This window comes from Jaculus jaculus, chromosome 5 (genome assembly GCF_020740685.1).
Source record: "Jaculus jaculus isolate mJacJac1 chromosome 5, mJacJac1.mat.Y.cur, whole genome shotgun sequence".
In the NCBI taxonomy this organism is placed as follows: Eukaryota; Metazoa; Chordata; class Mammalia; order Rodentia; family Dipodidae; genus Jaculus; species Jaculus jaculus.
The window spans coordinates 121,858,638-121,880,686 of record NC_059106.1 but is presented as its reverse complement, the minus strand read 5'-3'; positions in this window follow the sequence as shown (position 1 = coordinate 121,880,686).

The window sequence follows — 22,049 nt, the reverse complement described above, 5'->3', positions numbered from 1 at the left end:
CATTCAAAGGGAATTTATTGGATTAGTCTACAGCAGTCCAACAATAGCAGGCTGTAGGCCTGCTGTAGGCCTGAGAGTCAAGGAACCCAGTAGCTGCTCAGTCCAGAAGGCTGGATGCCTCAGCAAGCCCAATCCGGCACTGAAGGCCTGGAGGTGTCCTGGAGAGACGCTGCTCTTCAGTCCATGCTGCTCTTCAGTCCACACTGGAAAGCAGTAAGCAGCAAAACAAACAGCAAGAAATCCATACTAACAGCATCATATTTCCAAAGTATTATACTTCTGTTTCCTTTAAGGAGACCTGTCATCTGTTGTAAAAAACAAGCAAACAGATAAAATGGGTAATCTAAAAAGTTCTATAAAACAAAATAGTCTTAGGCTCACCTGGAACTCACAGGGATCCTCCTACCTCTGCCTCCTGAATGCTGAGAGTAAAGGCCTGCTTCACCACACCCAGCTAAACCCATTTTTTAAAAGTGATACTGATTTTTTTTTTCCAGAAAAGAAAAACTCATTAAATGCAACACCATGTTTTAAAATTATGGAATTAGCACTTATATAAGGAAAGGGACAGCTAAGCATTTCATATGGACGGTGCTTCATATTTTGATATTTAAGTAATATAAGTATTATAAACAAGATTCTTACTTGATTTCCACATCAGATGATTGAATGGCCGTATGGCTAAGCTAATGATTATAAAATCAACATTTAAACAATATTTCTATTAAGTATTATCCAGAGCTATAATTAAATTTTGTGCCAAATAATTTTATAAAACATAATAGAAAAGAAGTTTTCAATGTAGATGTTAATGATGGAAATAATATGAATGCACTGGTTATCTTTGCATAACCTTGAAGTCTTTGGCAATAACATATCATTTGAAAGAAATTGCAGTAATAATATATAAAACAATAAGAAATATGTAAAAAATAAAAAAGTAGAAGTAAAAGCCTGGTTGGGACTGGGAACACGGCTTAATCAGTACCTATTTTTCTCACAAGTATAAGAACCTGAGTTTGATGTCCAGAACCCACGTATTTGCCAGGTGTCATGGCTCACAATGTGAATCTATGCACTGGGAAGATGAGGCAGGAGTATTTCTATGATTGACTGCCTAGTTAGTCTAGTCTAATTGTGATTTTAAGCCAATGAGAGACCTTCTCTCAAAAAGAGGTGGATTGCATAGCTAAGGAATCTAACAGAGGTATATATGAACATGCATACATACACACATACACACCACACACGTGTACCCGCATCCACACTCACACACAAAGCTGGGTTAAATTTATTTCATTGTTGGGCAAATACATTTTCTCTGTTGCACCCCAGGCTCTTGAATTTGCAAAGGTTATCATCCCAGGTCCAGCCTTGATGAGGACACTTCCTGGAGTGTACTTTATAATCCTGAGGTGGAAGAATACAGGGAAAAAGAGCAGAGCAGTCTACCCTGACTCTTCTCCTGTTCATTTCTAAGCCCCAACCAAAGGAGACAGTAAAGAAACAGGAAAGTCTATAGAATGGCAGCTGCCTACAGAACAGAGTAAGGAAAGGAAGGAAAAAAGATCAAGAAGCAAACTAGCAAATGAGCAGCTATCATCATTGTTATTACAGTGATTGTCTGGACCAACATGTGTTTAAATTACTTAGAACTTCACAGTTTACACAGAAATTTCATATCAACAAGGTTTGGAAAGCTATCATTATCATTGTCAACAGGAAAAGGTGTTTGCAAAGACTAGGATTAACTCAAGATCACTTAAAGGTAAGGTATGTACCATTGGAATCCAAGTCAACCTCTTTTCTAATTTTGTCTTTATTGTGTTGTGTCTCTTTTCTCTCTCTGTCCTTGTTCCTTCTTCTGCTTCCTTTCTCAGGACCCTCCTTTCCTTACCTCCTCCACTTTCTCTCACTTTCTTTCTCTTTTCTTATCAATTTATTATCGGTTCTTCATGTAAACAAGTACATAAATCTTCTACCAATATTTGATATCCCTTTGCACCATTTGCTACTGTTAACAAGGTAATCACATTCCATTTTAATAACATAAGTTTAACGTATACAAATAAAATATATGTTCTGCTGAGGTAAAGCTTGGAGGGTATAAAGGAATTCTAATAACTCTGAGTAATTATTTTCATGTTTTAAGATAATTAGATTGATTGACCTTTAGAATACAAGTGGTCTTTGCTAAGGAATTTAACTCAATGGAAATATCAATGGTGACGTTAACTTTATAGATCCACACCACTGATTTTTAACAAAATATACTACAATTTGATTTCCTGAGTCTCAGGTCAGAATTATTTCCATTTTTTTGAGAATCTCCAAATTATCTGGAGTTCTCACATTAGAGAGGCTAACATTATTGTCATTGGGGTAATGGTGGAAGCTGGAGGTGGGTGACTGTTGTGTGTCTTTCTTGGGACTTGTCTCTCAATTGGCAGATTTCTGTATGAGACCTGAGGTCCTTCACATACGAAACTGGTTTATATGGGCAGAAAACTTTAATTCCTTCCAGCATCCTACCTATCAGATGAAAATCAGATTTTTTATCTGATAGGTAGGATATCAGATAAAAATCACAGATTCTATACCACTGTCATGTAAAATAAGCCCAAAGACATGCCTTAGATGCCCTAGGTATGGATGGCACACTGATTTTCAAGCTCTCTGTCCCTGATTCCCATGGACTAAAGAGCTGCATAGCAGAGAGAAAAGACCATAGTGATTGAGTAACTGGCAGTGGACATGAGAATATTCACACAAATTACTTAAGGTTCATAGGCAGACCTGAATGGACATTTTCAAAGGAAGTAGTAAGAATATAGGAAATCCAATCTGGTAGGTGCGAGACATGTCTCTAAATTCTTTTTGTAACCATATTTTATTTATTTATTTATAAGCATAGAGAGACAGACAGACAGAAAGAGAGAGACAGAGACAGAGAGAGAATGGGCATTCCACGACCTGCAGCTACTCTGGATGAACTACAGATGCACGCACCACTTTGTGAAACTGACTTTAAATGGGTACTGGGGAATGAATCTAACTCAGGCAGATAGGCTTTGCAGGCAAGCACCTTAACTGCTGAGCAATCTCTCCAGCCCTCTAAGTTCTTATCTGGGGCCATGTGTTGCAGGTGTGTGTGTGTGTGTGTGTGTGTGTGTGTGTGTGTGTGTGTACTACCTGCCAAGTCAAGAGTACCTGAAACCTACCTCTACTTTCAGAAAGCTATAGTCTATTTCGAGAAAGGATGAGGAAAAACAAAATTGTAGAAGTTCACTGAGTTAGAGTCCTTCTGCTATGTGCCTAAGTGCCACCTGCTGTGGAAGTTAATGAAGTTTCTTGCTTGATCTCCATATGTCCTATTTAACTGTACTCTGTTATATATCAGTACTAATCCTTATCCAAAGTCCTAGTGCTTGAAATGTATCCCAAATTAACTTATTTAGAACAATGAAAATTTTAGTACTTTTACTAGTAAATGATTATTTTTTCCTGACTGTAGCTTCCATTTTACATGATTCTTTCATGAAACACCCCACAGAAATATAGACTTCTTCTGCATATGAAGAAAGTGATAGCAGAGATTAAAGGGTTTTAGTGATCATGTAATAAGTATGTACTTTGGTAATGGTTATAGTAGCTGTTTCTTTAATAAGGTAACACTCTTCACAAGTTGGATATTTAAATGGGCTTCTTTGTGAAATGTAAGTTTAAATACATGTCCAGATCTACTAAACTAAATATAAAGTTCAGTGTCAGATACAAAACTTACAAGACTCAGTGAAAAATAAAAATAAAAATGTCAACTTCTTCAAAATTACAAGGAAAAAATAATATTTTCGCCATTTGCCATCATCTCTAAATCTGCAATATTTTATCTGTGATGTACTGTTATGCTCCTGACTGGGAATACTGGGAGAGGATTGGAATGGATGCTCATAGGATTGGAATGGATGCTCACAGGACAGCCAGAGCAATGGGCCACAACCAGTGAGGAATGGGGAGAAACCAAACCAACAAGAGTCTGTGCTTGCAAGGGAGGAAAAAGACAGAGGTTAGGACTACATAGGATTAGAAACACAATTCCCCAGCCCCTTTGCTTACACACACACATGTAGTGTTGATGTACTTATTGTCTTGCAAACACAAAATAATGAAATTAAGAATTTCAAGACAACCATCTCAAAGTCAGTGTACAAGACCTATGTACATTACACTTGTCTTAATGGGACTAGATGTTGGTAGATGTCAGGAGTAGGGTTGATAGTCAGGGAAACTAAATCCTGTCTTATCTGGATCAAGCATTATAATAGCAGTTTTCACTGACTTTACTCATTGCTGACTAACCTGACAACATGTGGCTAAAGAAAGGGGTTATTTTGACTTGGTTACTTTCCATTATGGTGAGGAAGGCTTATCAGCCAAGATTGAGAGACCTGCTGATCATATTGAATTCAGTCAGTAAGGAGAGGGTAAACTGGAACTGGAGCTGAAACTGGAAACAAGCTGCTAAACATCTTGACCTATCTTACTGTGATTCACCTCCTCTAGCAAGGCTCTACCTCTTAAAGGTTCCATAACATTTTCAAACAGTGCCACTAGTTGGGGAACAAAGTGAAACACAGAAGACTTTCACATCCAAACCATAGGATTCCACCTTTGTTTTCATAGTATCATGGCCATAACATGGTTCTACATGGATTCAGTCCAATTTCAAAAGCCTCTCTCTCTCTCTCTCTCTCTCTCTCTCTCTCTCTCTCTCTCTCTCTCTTTCTCTCTCTCTCTCACTCTCTCTCTCTCTGTGTGTGTGTGTGTGTGTGTGTGTGTGTGTGTGTGTGTGTGTGGTATATGGACATATGTGTGTAAATGGAACCATTCTATGTTCACACATGTGGAGCCAGAGCAGAACACAGAGAACTGTCCTCTATTGATCATCCAGATGTTACATTGAGAAGGAGTCTCTCTGCATCTGGAGCTGACAAATTCCTGAGCCCCAGCTCTCCACAGGAGTTTTGTTTCAGACATGTTGTGATCATCATGCCCATCGGTTTCTGTAGGTGTTGTGGAGTCAAACTCGGGCCCTCTCAGGCTAGAATGTTGGTGCAGCAAGCGCTTATACCTACTGAGCCACATACCCATCCCTCACCCCAATATGGTCCTTTAATGGGACTGACATGATTTGAGAGTCCAGGGTTTCTCCTAAGACTCAGGACAAGCTCTTAACTGTGACCCCATATGAAATCAAAATCAAACAAGCAAACTACATATTTTCAACCTATGGTTCAGAGTAAACTTCCCACTCCAAAATAGAGGAATGAGGGCATAGGAAAGTATCAAAGTACTCTCCATGTCTAGCATCAAGGACTTTTGATGGAATCACTGAGTCATCAAAGGGTTTGATTACTCTACTCCTCTCCAGCTATGCTATCTGTAGCAGTATCCAAGTCATGGAAGAAAATAGTGTTCCAAAAACCCACTTTCCTCCAGGCCTATTTCTTCCTGAAGAGAAATTTGCAGTTATTGGTAGACTGGTTGATATTTTCTTCAATGGTATAGCCACTGGTAAGTTGCCCATGATCTAGTGAGAGAGAGAAGTATGTTGAAAACAATCAAAATACAGAAGTCATTGTTTTCTTTTCCAAGTGTGTTCACATTATTCTGAGTCAATACATACATAGTTGCATATATTATATGTAAGTATTTACATTGATGAAATTATTAAAAATTAATACAAATAACAAAAATAAACTAAAGAGACTGAAAAAGTAAAGACTGAAATTCACAGAATGCCAAGGGTGATATTTCTTACTTGGTACCTCGAGGCTCACAACAAGCAAATAAAAAACAACACTTACTCAAAATTACTTCAAAGGAAATTTTGCTACCAGACAACTGTAGAAACCATTTTTGGAGGGAAAATTTCTGGTATTATGAATCTACATCAAGAACTAGCAGCAGGGTGGCCAGCAAATAGCAAAAGCAAGGTCTGGATTATTTTTAGGTCAGTGATATAAAATGATATATTCTTGTGCTGGAAACCTAACCCTATATAAAGATAGACCTACTGTTTCATAGTGGCAATATTTCAGAATCATGGAAGACATTTAAAGAAAAATCAAGACAAATTTGTCCTACTTCAAAATTTATATTCATACTGATAAAGGCCATACTTTGAAATCATGTTCATAACATACTGTATTTCACCTGTTCTACATGTACAGTTTAATGAAGTTTTACAAATTTTGTAAGATTTCTTGCTGTATTACAATGCTATTATAATTTAAAGTTGCTTTGAAGGTTTAGTGATTGAGATAGATATGCACTGATGGGTTGGAGCAATGTCTCTGCATTTAAAGTACTTGCCTGCAGAGCCTAACAACCCTGACTAGGTTCCTCAGTACCCACATAAACTCAGATGCACAAAGTGGTACATGTATCTGAAGTTCTGTTGTGGGGGCTAGAGGCCCTGGAACATACCCATTATATCTCATTATCTCTCTCTCTCTCTCTGTCTCATCTGTCCATCTCTATTTGCAAATAATTTTATAAAGATATGCATTTGTGTCTTGAGAACTCTGCATTTCTATAAAATTCATTATGATATGATTATTTTTACCTCGATTTCTATGGTTGAAGTGCCTATGCAGATCTTGTTTTATTTTGAGAACATACATTGTATGGATACATTATGGGGTGGTACCATCTTTTCCCTTCTCCCTGCCCCACTCTGTAGGAGGCAATCCTAAGTGGGATTGCTGGTATTGGGTTGTGGACTATGCATTGCGGGAGCAGCAATCAGTTTTTGAGGGTAGGCAATGCCTTTTGGCATGACCTTTGTTTTGTTTTCTTACTATGAAATTTTCATGGGCACAAGTTTTCCAACAGATATGTACTTTTAAATATTGTTACCAGAATTTAGGTTGGCTTTTCATTGTACTTAATGGTGTCTGTCAAAGAAAAGTGACTAAGAGTGGCAATTTTCCATCATTTGGATTTTCTTCTGTTATTCATACATTATATTGTTGAATGATTACTTGTACATTTTGATTTTGAGCCAGTGTGGATTTCTACTTATTTTATTGTGTTGCTTGAGATGGTTCCTTCCTGATGTTTTGTTGTGGAAACTTGCCTAAATTCATTGTCAAGCATTGAAACAATCCTGTATTTTTAGGATAAACTTTTGTTGATCTTGATTGATTATACAAAACATATTACTGGACTTGATGAACTAATATGCAACTAATAATGTTTGCCCCAGTTATCAAGAGGTGAATCTATATATCACTTTTGTGTAACTTTTACATTTTAATTTCAAATCAGGTAATGTGTTACTTATAGGAGTTTCATAGTCAAAATATAGATGGGCTTGAAAGTGATTTCAGGAATCACAGCATTGAACTTTTAAACTGTAATTGAAAATGAGGGTATTACTAGGCTGATAAAATGAGAAACACTCCCTATCATCAATTATTGGAGTGATTCTATTTAATTTACTCCATAAATACTTGGTGGAATTTATCAGTAAAGATATTGTATCATATTTGTGTGGGTATTTGAATGTTTTTTAAATTCATTTCAGAGAGAGTGAGACAAAGAGAGAGAGAAAGAAGGAGAGACAGAGAAAGAGAAAGAAGCCAATAGACAGAGAATGTATGGATGCATCAGGATCACCAACCATTCCAAATGAACTTTGGATCCACACACCACCTTGTGCATCTGGCTTTATGTGAATACTGGGGAATTGAGACCAGATCCAAAGGTTTTGAAGACAAGTGCCTTAGCCACTAAGACATCTCTTCAGCACCTTTTGTGTATAAAGACAAAAAAGCTTTTGCTTTTAAGACACTGTCTTACAAATATCTTTCATTTCATCTATATTATGACATTCATTCTATAAAATGTATACATAACCTATTTATTAACTTTAATAGTCTATGAATTAGTGATTATATTTTCACTCATGTTACTTATATACCCTCTGTCATGTTTTCTTTAATAGTCACAGAGAAATTTGGCAATGTTGATATTTTCCCAAAGCCAGTTCTCTTTTTGCCTTTTTCTTACAACTATTTGGCTTTTACCCTCTATGATTTCTTCATTTCTTCACACACTGGTTTAATTTGCTCATTGAACAAACTTCATTAGAGGTCAAATTCAGCCTTATGCTTACTTGTACACGGCACATGAGTAAGCAGCGGTTTTTATGCTTTCAAATAATTTGGGACAAAAAGTAGAATAATGTTTGAAGGTTTTCAGTATTCAGAAATGTTAATATTTCAGTAGATAGAAATATTCTCTTGAGTACATGATCATAACACATTATAAACATATGTCAAATTATAAAATTAAGCCTATAAATAAAAATAAATAATACAATTAAATTATGAAATTAAAGTTAATACACAAACTACATGTTCTTTCTCATGTGAAGACACTAGTTAATAATAATTATATGTATGTATATAAAAGGGGTGGCAAATGTTGGTAAAATATAAAAAAAAACTAGAATGACTATGAGCAAGTGATAAGACAGTGGCAAAAGTAGCTTTGGGAAAGTGCAAAAGGCAAATGTCACATAGAAGGGAAGGGAATTATACAATGAGAGGGGAGTAACAGGGAGATGAAAGGGGAGGAGAATAAGGTAAAACAAATTGTATTTTTAAATTATATAATAACAACTAAAACTCTATATGAGAATCAATATTCTGTTGTGGTAATTTGAATAGATGACCCCCAATATACTCAGTGTTTTATTAGTTTGTAGTTTGCATCTACAGCCACCTGGATGGAGGCAGTGTCTCTAGATGGATCTTAAGGTGTGGTGGTGGGTTTCAATTTTCAATCTGAAGATATGCAAAGCGTGCCTAGTTGGAGTTCCTGAAGTATGCTGTGCTGTACGGCTTTAAGGCTTGTGCTTCTCTCTCTGTGCTTGGTCCTATGGAAGCAGGTCAGCTGCTTCTTCTGCCATTATGGAATGTCCCCTGAATCTGTAAGCTTCAATAAATCCCTTCCTCCATGGCTATAGCTACCTGGGCTTATATCTGGGTCCTCTATTCTGTTCCACTGATCTACATGTCTGTTTTTGTGCCAGTACCATACTGTTTTTGTTACTATGGCTCTGTAGTATAGGTTAAAATCAGGTATGGTGATACCACCAGCCTCATTTTTGTTGCTCAGTATTATTTTAGATATTCTAGGTTTTTTGTGATTCCAAATAAATTTTTGGAAACTTTTTTCTATTTCCATGAAGAAAGCCTTTGGAATTGTGATAGGGATTGCATTAAATGTGTAGATTGCTTTAGGTAAGATTGCCATTTTCACAATATTGATTCTTCCAATCCAGGAACAAGGGATGTTTCTCCAATTTCTAGTGTCTTCTGCAATTTCTCGTTTGAGTGTTTTAAGGTTCTCACTGTAGAGATTCTTTACTTCCTTGCTTAGGTTTATTCCAAGGTACTTTATTTTTTTCTTTGGATGCAATTGTGAACGGGAGTGATTCTCTGATTTCATCCTCTGTGTGTTTGTTGTTAGCATATATGAAGGCTACTGATTTATGTGTATTTATTTTGTATCCTGCTACATTGCTGTAGGTTTTGATCAGCTCTAACAGTTTGCTAGTAGAGTCTTGAGGGTGCTTTATGTATAGAATCATGTCATCTGCAAATAATGATAACTTGATCTCTTCCTTTCCAATTTGTATCCCTTTTATGTGTGTCTCTTGCCTTATTGCTATGGCTAAGACTTCCAAAACTATATTAAATAAAAGTGGGGACAGTGGACATACTTATCTTGTGCTTGATTTTCGTGGAAAAGCTTCCAGTTTTTCCCCATTTAGTAATATGTTGGCTGTAGGTTTGTCATAGATAGCTTTTATTATATTGAGATTTGTTCCTTCTATTCCCAGTCTCTGTAGGACTGTTTTTTTTTTTAATTATTTATTTATTTATTTGAGAGCAACAAACACAGAGAGAAAGACAGATAGAGGGAGAGAGAGAGAGAATGGGCGCACCAGGGCTTCCAGCCTCTGCAAACGAACTCCAGACGTGTGCACCGCTTGTGCATCTGGCTATCGTGGGACCTGGGGAACCGAGCCTCGAACCAGGGTCCTTAGGCTTTACAGGCAAGCGCTTAACCGCTAAGCCATCTCTCCAGCCCTCTGTAGGACTTTTATCATGAAGGGATGTTGGATTTTGTCAAATGCTTTTTCTATGTCTAATGAGATGATCATGTGATTTTTGTCCTTCAACCCGTTTATGTAATGTATTACATTTATAGATTTGCATATGTTGAACAATCCCTGCATCTCTGAGATAAAGCCTACTTGGTCAGGGTGAATGATCTTTTTGATATATTCTTGTATTCTGTTTGCCAATATTTTGTTGAGAATTTTTGCATCTATGTTCATGAGGGAGATTGGTCTGTAATTTTCTTTTTTTGTTCTATCTTTGCCTGGTTTTGGTATCAGGGTGATGCTGGCCTCATAGAAGGAGTTTGGTAGAATTCCTTCTTTTTCTATTTCCTGGAAAAGCTTAAGAAGCAATGGTGTTAGCTCTTCCTTAAAAGTCTGGTAAAATTCCACAGTGAATCCATCCGAGCCTGGGCTTTTTTTAGTTGGGAGATTATTGATAACTGTTCGGATCTCCATGTTTGTTATAGGTCTATTTAAGTGATTAATCTCATTTTGATTTAATTTAGGTAGGTCATATAGATCAAGGAAATCATCCATTTCTTTCAGATTTTCATACTTTGTGGAGTATATGCTTTTATAGTATGTCCCTATGATTTTTTGAATTTCTCTGGAATCTGTTGTGATGTTACCTTCTTCATCTCTAATTTTATTAATTTGTGTCTCTTTTCTCTTTCTTTTGGTCAGATTTGCTAAGGGTTTATCAATCTTGTTTATCCTTTCAAAGAACCAACTGTTTGTTTCATTAATTCTTTGTATTGTTCTTTTTGTTTCTATTTCATTAATTTCTGCCCTAATCTTTATTATTTCTTCCCATCTACTGATTTTTTGTTTGCCTTGTTCTTCTTTTTCCAAGGCTTTAAGGCAAAGCATTAGGTCGTTTAATTGCGACCTTTCTAATTTCTTAATATAGGCACTTAAGGCTATAAATTTACCTCTTAGAACTGCCTTCATTGTGTCCCAGAGATTTTGGTATGTTGTGTTCTCATTATCATTTGACTCTATAGTTTTTGATTTCCTTTTTGATTTCTTCATTGACCCATTCATCATTTAGTAGTGTATTGTTTAGTTTCCATGATTTTGTGTATGCTCTATAGCCTTTCTTGCTACTGATTTGTAGTTTAATTCCATTGTGGTAAGATAGAATGCAAGGGATTATTTCATTTTTCCTGAATTTGTTAAGATTTGCTTTGTGTCCTAATATATGGTCTATTTTAGAGAACGTTCCATGTGCTGCTGAAAAGAATGTATATTCTGCAGCCTTTGGGTGAAATGTCCTGTATATATCTGTTAGGTCCATTCCTTCTATGACCTCATTTAGTCCAGATGCCTCTCTGTTTATTCTTTCCCTGGATGACCTGTCAATTGATGAGAGTGGGGTGTTAAAGTCACCCACCACCACTGTGTTTGGTGTTATCTGTGACCTTAGTTCTAATAGTGTTTGTTTGACGAATTTGGGAGCCCCCATGTTAGGTGCATATATGTTTAGGATTGTATTGTCCTCCTGTTGGAGTGTGCCCTTAATCAATAAAAAGTGACCTTCCTTATCTTTCTTGACTAACGTTGGACTACAGTCTACACTGTCCGATATTAGGATAGGAACCCCTGCTTGTTTTCTAGGCCCATTTGCGTGAAACACCGTCTTTCAACCTTTCACCCTAAGGTAATGTCTATCCTTTGTAGAAAGGTGAGTTTCTTGGAGACAACAAATTGTAGGATCCTGATTTTTATCTCAGTCTGCGAATCTATGTCTTTTTGTTGGGGCTTTGAGGCCGTTGATATTAAGAGATATTATTGAAAGGTGTGTATTTATGTTTGCCTTTTTCTTTTCTTTTTTCTTTTCTTTTTTTTTTTTTTTTTTTTTTTGGTTCTGGTTCTACCTGTGCTCTCTTAGCAAGTATTTGAGTATTGCTTGTTTTTTTCTAGGTTCCTTATATGTGTGCTTTTCCTTTTCTTCAGCATGGAGGATTCTATCAAGTATTTTCTGTAGAGATGGTTTTGTCTTCAAATACTCCTTTAACCTGCTTTTGTCATGGAATTTCCTTATTTCTCCGTCTATTTGAACAGATAACTTTGCAGGATAAAGTAACCTTGGTTGACAGCTGTTATCTTTCAGAACTTGGAATATATCACCCCAAGCCCTTCTGGCTTTAAAAGTTTGTGTTGAATAATCTGCTGTAATCCTGATGGGCTTACTTTTGTAGGTAACTTGATTTTTCTCTCTAACTGCTTTCAATATTTTTTCTTTGGTGTGTGTGTTTGGAAGTTTGGTTATAATATGGCGAGGAGAGGTTCTTTCCAGGTTTTGTCTGGCTGGGGTTCTAAAGGCTTCCTGTATCTGTATTGGCACCTCTTTCCCAATTTGGGGGAAATTTTCCTGTATGATTTTGTTGAAGACACCTACTATGCCTTTCGAGTGAAATTCTTCTCCTTCTACTATGCCCTGAATTTTAATATTTGATCTTTACATAGTGTCCCGAATATCTTCAAATTCCCACTCATTCTTTTCTATAAGTTTATCTTTCTCTTTGTTGGCCTGTAATAGATCTGCCACCTGGTCTTCTAGCTTAGATATTCTGTCCTCTCCTTCATCCATTCTACTGGTGAGATTTTCTACAGAGTTTTTTATTTCATTAACTGTGTTCTTCATTGCTAGTAATTCTAACTGGTTTTTCTTTGTTATTTCTATTTCCTTATTTATGTCTTGTATTGCCTTCCTTATTTCATGAAATTGGTGTCCTGCATCTTCTTTGATTCCTTTGATTTCCTCTTTAAGTTCCTCTTTGACTCCTTCGATTTGTTCTCTGACTTCTTTGAACATATTTACAATCATTCTTTTGAAATCTTTCTCAGGCATTTCCTCTAACTCGTTCTCACTGGAGGTCATATCTGATGCATTAATACTTTTAGGTGGATTTATATCATCTTGCTTTTTAGTGTTTCTTGTGTTATAATGTATATATTTTTGCATCTTGGATTAAGGTAATGCTTGGATTTTCTAGCTAGCTGGGTATTCTTAGCTGTATCAATTGGTTTGATGTTATATATTTTCAGGGTAGGAGCTTAAGGTGTTAGTTGTAGCTCTTAAGACTCTGAGAGTATCTACAAAGGTGCTCCTAGGGGTTGAGTTTCCCTGCTATGGGAGTATTCAAGTAGGCTGAGTGGAATAAAACATCGGTAGATTCTAAAGTTAACTAAACACTGTACACATTCAGTCAAAAACAGCCCCAAGTATGTATGCCAGAGTAGTTATTATAACAACCAGATCCTCTATCAACACAGAGGTTAAGATTTCTGGTCTGTTGAGGGATCCCAGTCAGCTTGTGACCAAGTGCAACCCTTCCCTGGTGCAAACCCAGTTACCTTGGATGAGTTTGATCTCAGTCAAGTTACTGCCTGGGTTGTCCGGCTGCTGTTCTGATTTCTGGAGCTGGGCACTGGCTTTTCCTGTGGGGCAAACCAAGCCTGGCAACTGAGGCCCTGGAGATCAGCACCCCCACTGCTGGAACCTCTGCTGCTTCTGGGTCTGCTGTTGTTGCCGCTCCTGTGTCTGCTGCTGCTGGGGCTGCTGGTACCGGTTCTGGAGCTGCTGATGTTGTTGCCTAACTCTGCTCCTGATTGGGTCCCGCTGTCAGCTCAAGTTGGTGTGGCTGGGTCCCAGGACACTGCTCCATTCGCTGGAGCTGGGCTCAGGTGGTGGGGGAGGGGAGGGAGCTGCAGCTGCTCTGGTTTGCTCACTGATCCACGTGTTCTTCTACCTCGCTGTCTGCTCCTCTGTTGCTCATTGCCACTCTCCCTTCATGTTTCCTGAGTTGTGGATAGCACGGTGCGAGGGGAAGCTCCCGCACCTGGCTTTTCCTGTGGCTAGAGCCGTGTCTGGCGGCTTTCTGGTGCGCCCCACCACCGCAGCAGTTGGCGGAGCTGCCGGGGCCTCTTTTGCCAGTCTGTGCAGGCTGTGGATGCTCTGGATCTCTTCTACTTCTCCGCTGCTGCTTCAGTTTCCTATACACCTCACTTTTTAGTAAAAGTGTGTATTTTGCTGAGTTTTTTTGTTCTTTTCCCCCCCCCAGGCTGCTTTGGCGTGGTACCTACGCCTCCATCTTAACTGGAAGATAATAGAACTTTTAAGATTTAAGATTTTCAAGCTGTAATACCTCAAGTAATTTAAAATTACAGGTACCGAGATTGGTTTTAGGTTACTGAACCTGCTATTGTCAAACATATTAACAATCTTAAGGAACATGGCCTAACTGTTTTACATTAAAACAATGGAGAAGATGCCTGAGGAAAGGCTCATAGAATTGCAAACTCTCTGGAAAGAGTTGACTGGAGAAGGAACATGCTTTTTCAAGATAATGATTTATTTTGTCCCTGTATTAAGAATATGGCTGTGTCCAGTGAACCTGGTATTGGTTTGAGAAGCATGAAAAATGTATGGAATGGTCATGAATTGCACACAGTTCCAGGAGCTGCTGCAGAGATGTGGCATGTGGCAGGGCCTGATGCCCTGATAAGCTGGAAGAGCCTTTGGAAGATGTACCATGGAATACATGAAGACCTGAAGATGTTTTGGATATACCAGGACTATTCAAGGGCTACCACTGTTGGCCTATGATGGTAATGTTCCCTGGCTACTCTACCCAGCTGGAGGGATGGAATTGGAATATCTAAAGACTGTCATTCTCTGGTTATATTGAACTTGAACTACAGAAGTTTGATATTTGTTTGATATTAGTTGAGTTTGTATTGTTTTAGTCTTTCCCTGGTATGCATTATTCCAGTTGAAAATTTTTACTCTGTGCCTTTATATGTTGGAAGTATTTAACTTGTTTGATTTTACAGGATTTAGTATCTTAAATTGGTCAAGACTGTGGGGCCCTTTGAAAGTGAAATGAGTACAATTAACAATGTCTTATGGTTATGAATCTACTGTGGGTCAGGGGCAGAATGTGGTAGTTTGAATAGGTGGTCCTCAATATATTTAGTGTTTTATTCATTTGTCATTTGCATCTTCAGCCACCTAGGTGGAGGCAGGTTCACTGGACACATTTTAAGATGTGGTTGTGGGTTTGAGATTTCAATCTAAAGATATGCAAATTGTGACTAGCTGGAGTTCCTGAAGTGTGCTGTAGCATGTGGCTTTGGCTTATGCTTCTCTCTCTCTGCTTGGACATGTGAAGGCAGACCAGCTTCTTCTGACATTGTGGAACTTCCCCCGGATTTGTAAGCTTCAATAAATGTCCTTTCCTTCATAATTGTGCCTGGTCTGGAAGCTCATCTCAGTGAAACTGAAGCTGTCTGCTATATCTGTATAATACAGTTATGTTAATTTCATATTGACTGTGACTACTATTGCATTATAAAGTTTCAGTCTCACTGTTTCTACAGCTGTGTCTCACAAGGTCTTGAATATTTGTTTTCTTGCCCTTTATAGATAAAGAAATGTGTGGTTTGTTGACTGCTCAGTTTATTTAATGAAATTTTTTGTTGTTTTTTAATATTTTATCTATTTATTTATTTGGAAGGAGAGAGGTAAAGAGAGAAAGAGTGAGAATGGAGGATACATTAGGGCCTCTGATCACTTCAAATAAACTCAGATAAATGTGCACTTTGTGCATCATACACTCATGGACATACACATGACTTCAATTGTACTTTCATTTTTATATAACACAACCTCTTCTTTGTGGTATTTGTTCTCTTAACATTGATGATTTATGATAACTTATTTTCCCAATACTTGGGGACTCTCTGATAGTTTGATTTTACTGAATTCAGATTCATTCATCATATTTGTAGGAGATATTTAGTCAATTTCTTCCATAAACATCTCTGTTGTGGTTTAAAATATAGCCTTGATTTGGTGAGTGTTAGATCTTACCTTGAAGAGGACACATACCCTTCTGCTGCTGTTTGTACTGAGGGTTCTATAAGCATTTACACCTCAGGTGGGTAGCACCTGCTCTTTAAATCCCTATTTTTTTTTTAAATTTTCTGACTATTTTTTTCCTGGAGAAACAATATTGATGTATCTAACAATTATGGTGAGGTTTTTCTATATATCCTTTTTGTTCTAGTAGGGTTTGTTTGACTTTTGTGATGGGGGTATTGGAAATTGATCCCACAGCCTCTTTCCTGCTAGGCAAGTTCTCTAATATTTTCATGTTTTTGAAGATCTTCTTTTAGGTATAATGTTAGGTTTTCATTGCTATCATAAATTTCCACAAAACTTGTGACTTTGACATAAAACATAATATTCCATCCTAAAAAATTTGTTACTTTAAACAATAAAAAACATGCTGCTTTAATAAGCAAAACAAAATGAATATTGTTTTCTATAGAAAAAAACAAAGTTCAACACAGGTGTTCCCCAGATAAACAAAGTAATAGTAAAGCCGTGATGCTCTGTCACACTCTAAGAAATTTCATTTTCTAGCAGAAAATAGCAATATTAAACTTATATTGGGTTATAGAGCCTCTACAACAGGCCAGAAGTTACCCACAAAGAACAGGGATAAGACTCTGGTCGCCCTCAACCACCCACTGGGAGAAGCCAGGGAACAGAATGATAAACTCCAACTTGCCCACAAGCCCACACAAGGAGAGACCAAGAAACAGAGAAATAAGTTTTGTCGGCATGTTGCCCCACTGGGAGAAACCAGGAAAGGGAGATAAATTCACCACTCAACTCTGCAAGTTACTGATAGTTTTGGGCTAATTGGAACAAGAATTACAAGAAATTTAAACTATGTAACTGCCCACTCTGCCACATATGATTCTATAGACTTGCATGCTTATATTTGGTGTAGAAGAAAGATATGAAAAGCTCTGTAAGTTCGGGCCTGATGACATTATAGAGAGATCTTGGTTTCAGTCAACATGAATAAACTTCTCCTTGCTACTAGTGTTTCTGAGTCACATTCTGTCTGAAAATTCCTGCAATTTTTCCTGGAGGCCTGAGTGAGATCAGACTGCGGGGCCCTTTGTTTAGCGGAAGGCGCCACTTGTCCCAGGCGCTGCAGCCCACTACAGCCCCTGGGACTGAGTAGACACCCAGGATGCAATTTCAGGTTCTCCCACCGGGAGGCCAGAAGGAAGACTGCTGAGCCCTGGACTAGGGCTTCTGAATGGCAGAAAGAGAGGAAGTCAGGAGCAGCTGGCTGAGTCAGGTAGGAAACCTGGGACAGGCAGTACAGGAAGGAGCGGGCGTGTATTGATCCCCCCAAAAGGATTTAATGAGCCTTGAGACAGTTCCAAGATGACGGCCTTCTTTTTGTCAGGACTGAAGTTGTTCTAGTCCCAGTGTCGAACTAGATCAGGATTATTACGTGGGACTAACTAGGGAATTGTTGACACTGTGAAGGACTGAGTGTGGATATGCAATGGACCCCTTAAAATGGACACAGGGAGTAGCTTTCAACCAACTTAAAGAAAGATTGAGTAAAGCAGCCGCAGTAGTCCTTCCAGGTATCACCTGGTCTTTCACCCTGAATGTACATGAAAATATCCCCAAACTCAGGCCATCTGACAACCAGGGAGAAACAGGTAACCCTGTATCCATTGTGACATATCCCAGGCCAGTACAGCCTCAGGGCAGATGGAACTTGGGGACGGGTCTGATACAATATACCTACCAGCCCTTCACCACCAACAACCACCTGAGCTGATATCACCATACTCTGCCATATTCAGAGAAGTCTCAAGCCATGCTAGATATTCTGACTACTATCATGCTTAGAAACCAGCCAATTACGGATGATTGTTGCCAGCTGCTATTCATCGCTTCTCCTCTGATGAAAGGCAGCATATCTATCAAGCCCCCTGAGCCTGATTAATTACCCAGGGCCCGCCAGATGCTGCAAATCCTGAATGATTTATGAAGGCGCAAACTAGGACCCCAGCCTCGGAGAGGGAATAGAATCCCTCATCCAGATGAGGCAAGCAATTTTAGAAGGAACTCAAGCAGGAGCACTGCTGAACCACCAAACTGACCAAAGTGAGCAAGGTGACTCAGAAGCCAGACAAGTCTCCCAGACAACGCTATGAGATACTCTGTGATGTGTACCAACACTCCATTCCATCATGAAGCAGAGCAGCATCAGTCCATGGTAAACACAGCTTTTGTCCAGCAGTCAGCTTCAGAATGTGCACCGAAACTTACAAAAGCTAGAAGGCTTTACTGGAATTAATACTGATCGACTCGTTGATATCGCAGACAAGATGGTGACTAAACAAGAGGACACAGCACACAGAGAAAAAGAAAATACCTGGAGAAAAAGGCCAAAATTATGGCAGTGGCCCTCGGAGACAAGCGGGCCACTAGAATGCCCCTGCCAGTAATAGAAGCCATTGCCTACCTCTAGAAAGAGACCAGTGCGTCTGTTGTAAGGAAAGGGCCATTAGAAGAAAGAATACCCTCAAAAGAGGGAAGACCAAAGAATACAAGCTTGTGAAAAAACAAGACACACCACAATTGCAGTTACCAAGCAGGCCTGCCCACCCAAGGTTGAAGACCGAGGATGGGAAACTGAAACTAACTGAAGGAAACTGGACTCAGTCATGATTGCCCCCCACAAATTCACAGTCAAATTAAATCTGGAGGGATAAACTACCACTTGCCCACAAGCCCACACAGGGAGAGACCAAGGAATGAGGGAGATAAGTTTCTTGCCTTTAAGTTACTCACAGTGAGAAACCAGGGAATGGAGATAAGTTCTCCACCCACTCTGAGTTACTGATAGTTTTGTGATAACTGGAATAAGAATTACAAGAAATTTAAACTAGGTAGCTGCCTACTCATGCCACATATGCTTCTGTACACTTGCTTGCTTTCTTTTCTGCTGTTGAAGAAAGATATAAAACCCCCCACGTGCCTATGTCGGGGGCTGATGCCATTACAAGGAGGTGTAGGTGTCAGTCCACTACTGTAAATAAGTCTTCCTTTCCTGTGCCCGAATGGTTTTGAGTTTCATTCTGACAGGAAATTCCCACATTTTCATTGCCCCTTTACATTTTAGTTGAATTCCTTTCTTTGCAGTATAGTACTGTGGATCTTCACTACTTGTCAACCAAGCACTGCTTCTATGTTTTAGAAGCCACTGCGTTTTTAAACCTGTGGCTTCTTTAATTTTCAAGGTTGGTATCAGCAGGTCGAGACTTACTTTATACTACAGCAAACATTTAAATTTCCTATAACTGCATTAATAACAAGAGTGGTAACACTGAAGTTGAAATATGCAGTGCTGGGGGTGTTGTCTTTTATTCTTCCTTGACTTTTAACTTCATGGATAAAAATGTTTTTTAATTCTCTTGTGCCTCCATTCATGGTAGAACATCTTTTATTTCTTCTGTAGAAACTGAAAATTATTGGTTCTCTATGGGGCTTAAGAAGACTATCTGTGATATTGATATTGACCCAATATTTTCACAGATTGTTTTCTTTTATTTTTTGACATATATACATATGTATGTATATGTCGCTTACAGACTTTCTTACAAAAAATTCATTAGAATCTTATGTCTTCTCAGATTGTTTTTCAGATTTTTTCTTTTCCATTCCATTTTTATCAAAAAATACTTAAAATGTGATATGTAATATTCTGTGCTTTACTGAAACTTATAGCCTTGTAGCACTGCCTGTCATTTATAATATCTATGTATATTTTCAGCTTATAATACTTACCCTTCTCATAGCTGTGACAAAATACCACACAAAAGCAACTTAAGGCAAGAGCAATTTATTTTGGCTTATGGTTACAGATATATAGTCCATTCTAGTGGGAAGGCATGGAAGTTGAAACTGGAGTCCATGGCTCACTTTCCAGTAGCTGTCAGGAGGCATAAGGAAACAGGAAGCGGGATAAGGCTAGAAAAATTTCAGACTGACTCTCAGAGACCCACTGTTTACAATAAGTCTCCTTTTTCTAAATTTTCCTCAACCTTCATAAACAGTACCAGTTGCTGGGAACTCAGTGTTTAACCACATGGATATATGGAGGACATTTTATAAGCAAACTATAACATTATTTATATCATTGTATAAAAATATATGTGGGCTAGAGGGATAGCTTAGCAGTTAAGACATTTTCCTGCAAAGCCTAAGGAACTGGGTTTGATTCTCCAGGACCCACATAAAGCCAGATGCACAAGGGGGCACATGTGGCTGAAGTTTATTTGCAGTGGCTAGAGGACCTGGCATGCCCATTCTGTCTTTCTCTATCAAATAAATAAATAAATAAAAATATTATATATATATATATATATATATATACACATGTATTACATATATATACACATGTATTACATATATATATACATATATGCACACACACACACACACAAACATATATATGTAATCACTTTGAAATATTTGTCTTCATTGTCTTTTGCCTTTTGTGGTTAAAAGCTCTTGATAGACTGTCGGGCGTGGTGGTACACGCCTTTAATCCCAGCAATCAGGAGGCAGAGGTAAGAGGATTTCCATGAGTTCTTGGCCACCCTGAGACTACAGAGTGAATTCCAAGTCAGCCTGGGCTAGAGTGAGAGTCAACCTCAAAAAAAAAAAAAAAAAAAAAAAGTCTTGATAGAACATTTGTGTAGCTATTCTTATTCCTCCCATCCAACAAATTTGTCATTTTACATACTACCATTTTAAAGGGCAATTATATTAAATTTGTCTTTTACCATGTTTAGACATTGTTAAAATACTTGAAAATATTTATATTTTATTTAAAGTACCTAGTACTGGGCTGGAGACATGGCTTAGCCATTAAGTGCTTGCCTGTAAAGTCTAAGGACCCTGGTTCGAGGCTTGATTCCTCAGGACCCAGTTTAGCCAGATGCACAAGGGGGCACATGCATCTGGAGTTTGTTTGCAGTCGCTAGAGGCCCTGGCATACCCATTCTCTCTCTCTCTCTCTCTTTCTCTCTGCCTCTTTCTCTCTGTCACTTTCAAATAAATAAAGAAAAATAAAAATTTTAAAGTGCCTATATGTTAATTTTAATAGACCATTATTTCTATGTTATCTATGTAAGCTTTCTTATATATATGGGTCATATTTGTATTGACTAGTGGAATTTTTGGCATGCATATACTTAGGTGCTTAGGACTGATCCCAGTGCCTAATATGCTAGGAAAATACTGTACCAAAGAGTTACACTCACAGCACTAGTTTCTTATTTTGACTATATGTATGTGTGATGTGCATGTATATATATGAATGTAGGTGTGTGCAAGGCACTGCAAATGTGTAGAGGTAAGAGTAAAACTTTCTGAGGTCAGTCCTTCTCATTCTTTATTATTATTATTATTATTATTATTAAATATCAACATGGTTCATATGGATACATCATGTGTTGATACACTCTTTTCCCTCATCTCTGCCTCCATTTTGTTGGGGATGCTCCTCAGAGGGGTTGAAGGTATTCCCTATGGTGTTGTGGTTTATGCATTGGGGGAGCAGCAGTCATTTATTTTGGTGGGGAGAGAATGCCTCTGGGCATAATATCTCAACCTCTAGCTCTTCTAATCATTCTGTCCCCTCTTTTGCAAAGTTTCCTGAGCTGAAGTGGGTGAGTTTTTAAGTCTACTTAAGTGATGAGCACTTAGGAAACTCTGGATCTCTGCTTTGGCAGGCACAAAGACCCTGAGTTCTGTCTCCTATACCCTGGTGCTGATTATCAGGTTCAGCATGGAAGCAGCACTCATGCTCATCTCCCCAGTTCCTCTGTGGGTTCAGCTGTGGCTTAGCTGAAGTGCAAGGGATAGTTTATCTACTCCAGTCTTGGTACCTTCTGAAAAAGAAGAAAATATTCTCCAACAGAGAGTGAAGTCTGCATAGTTTAAATGGGA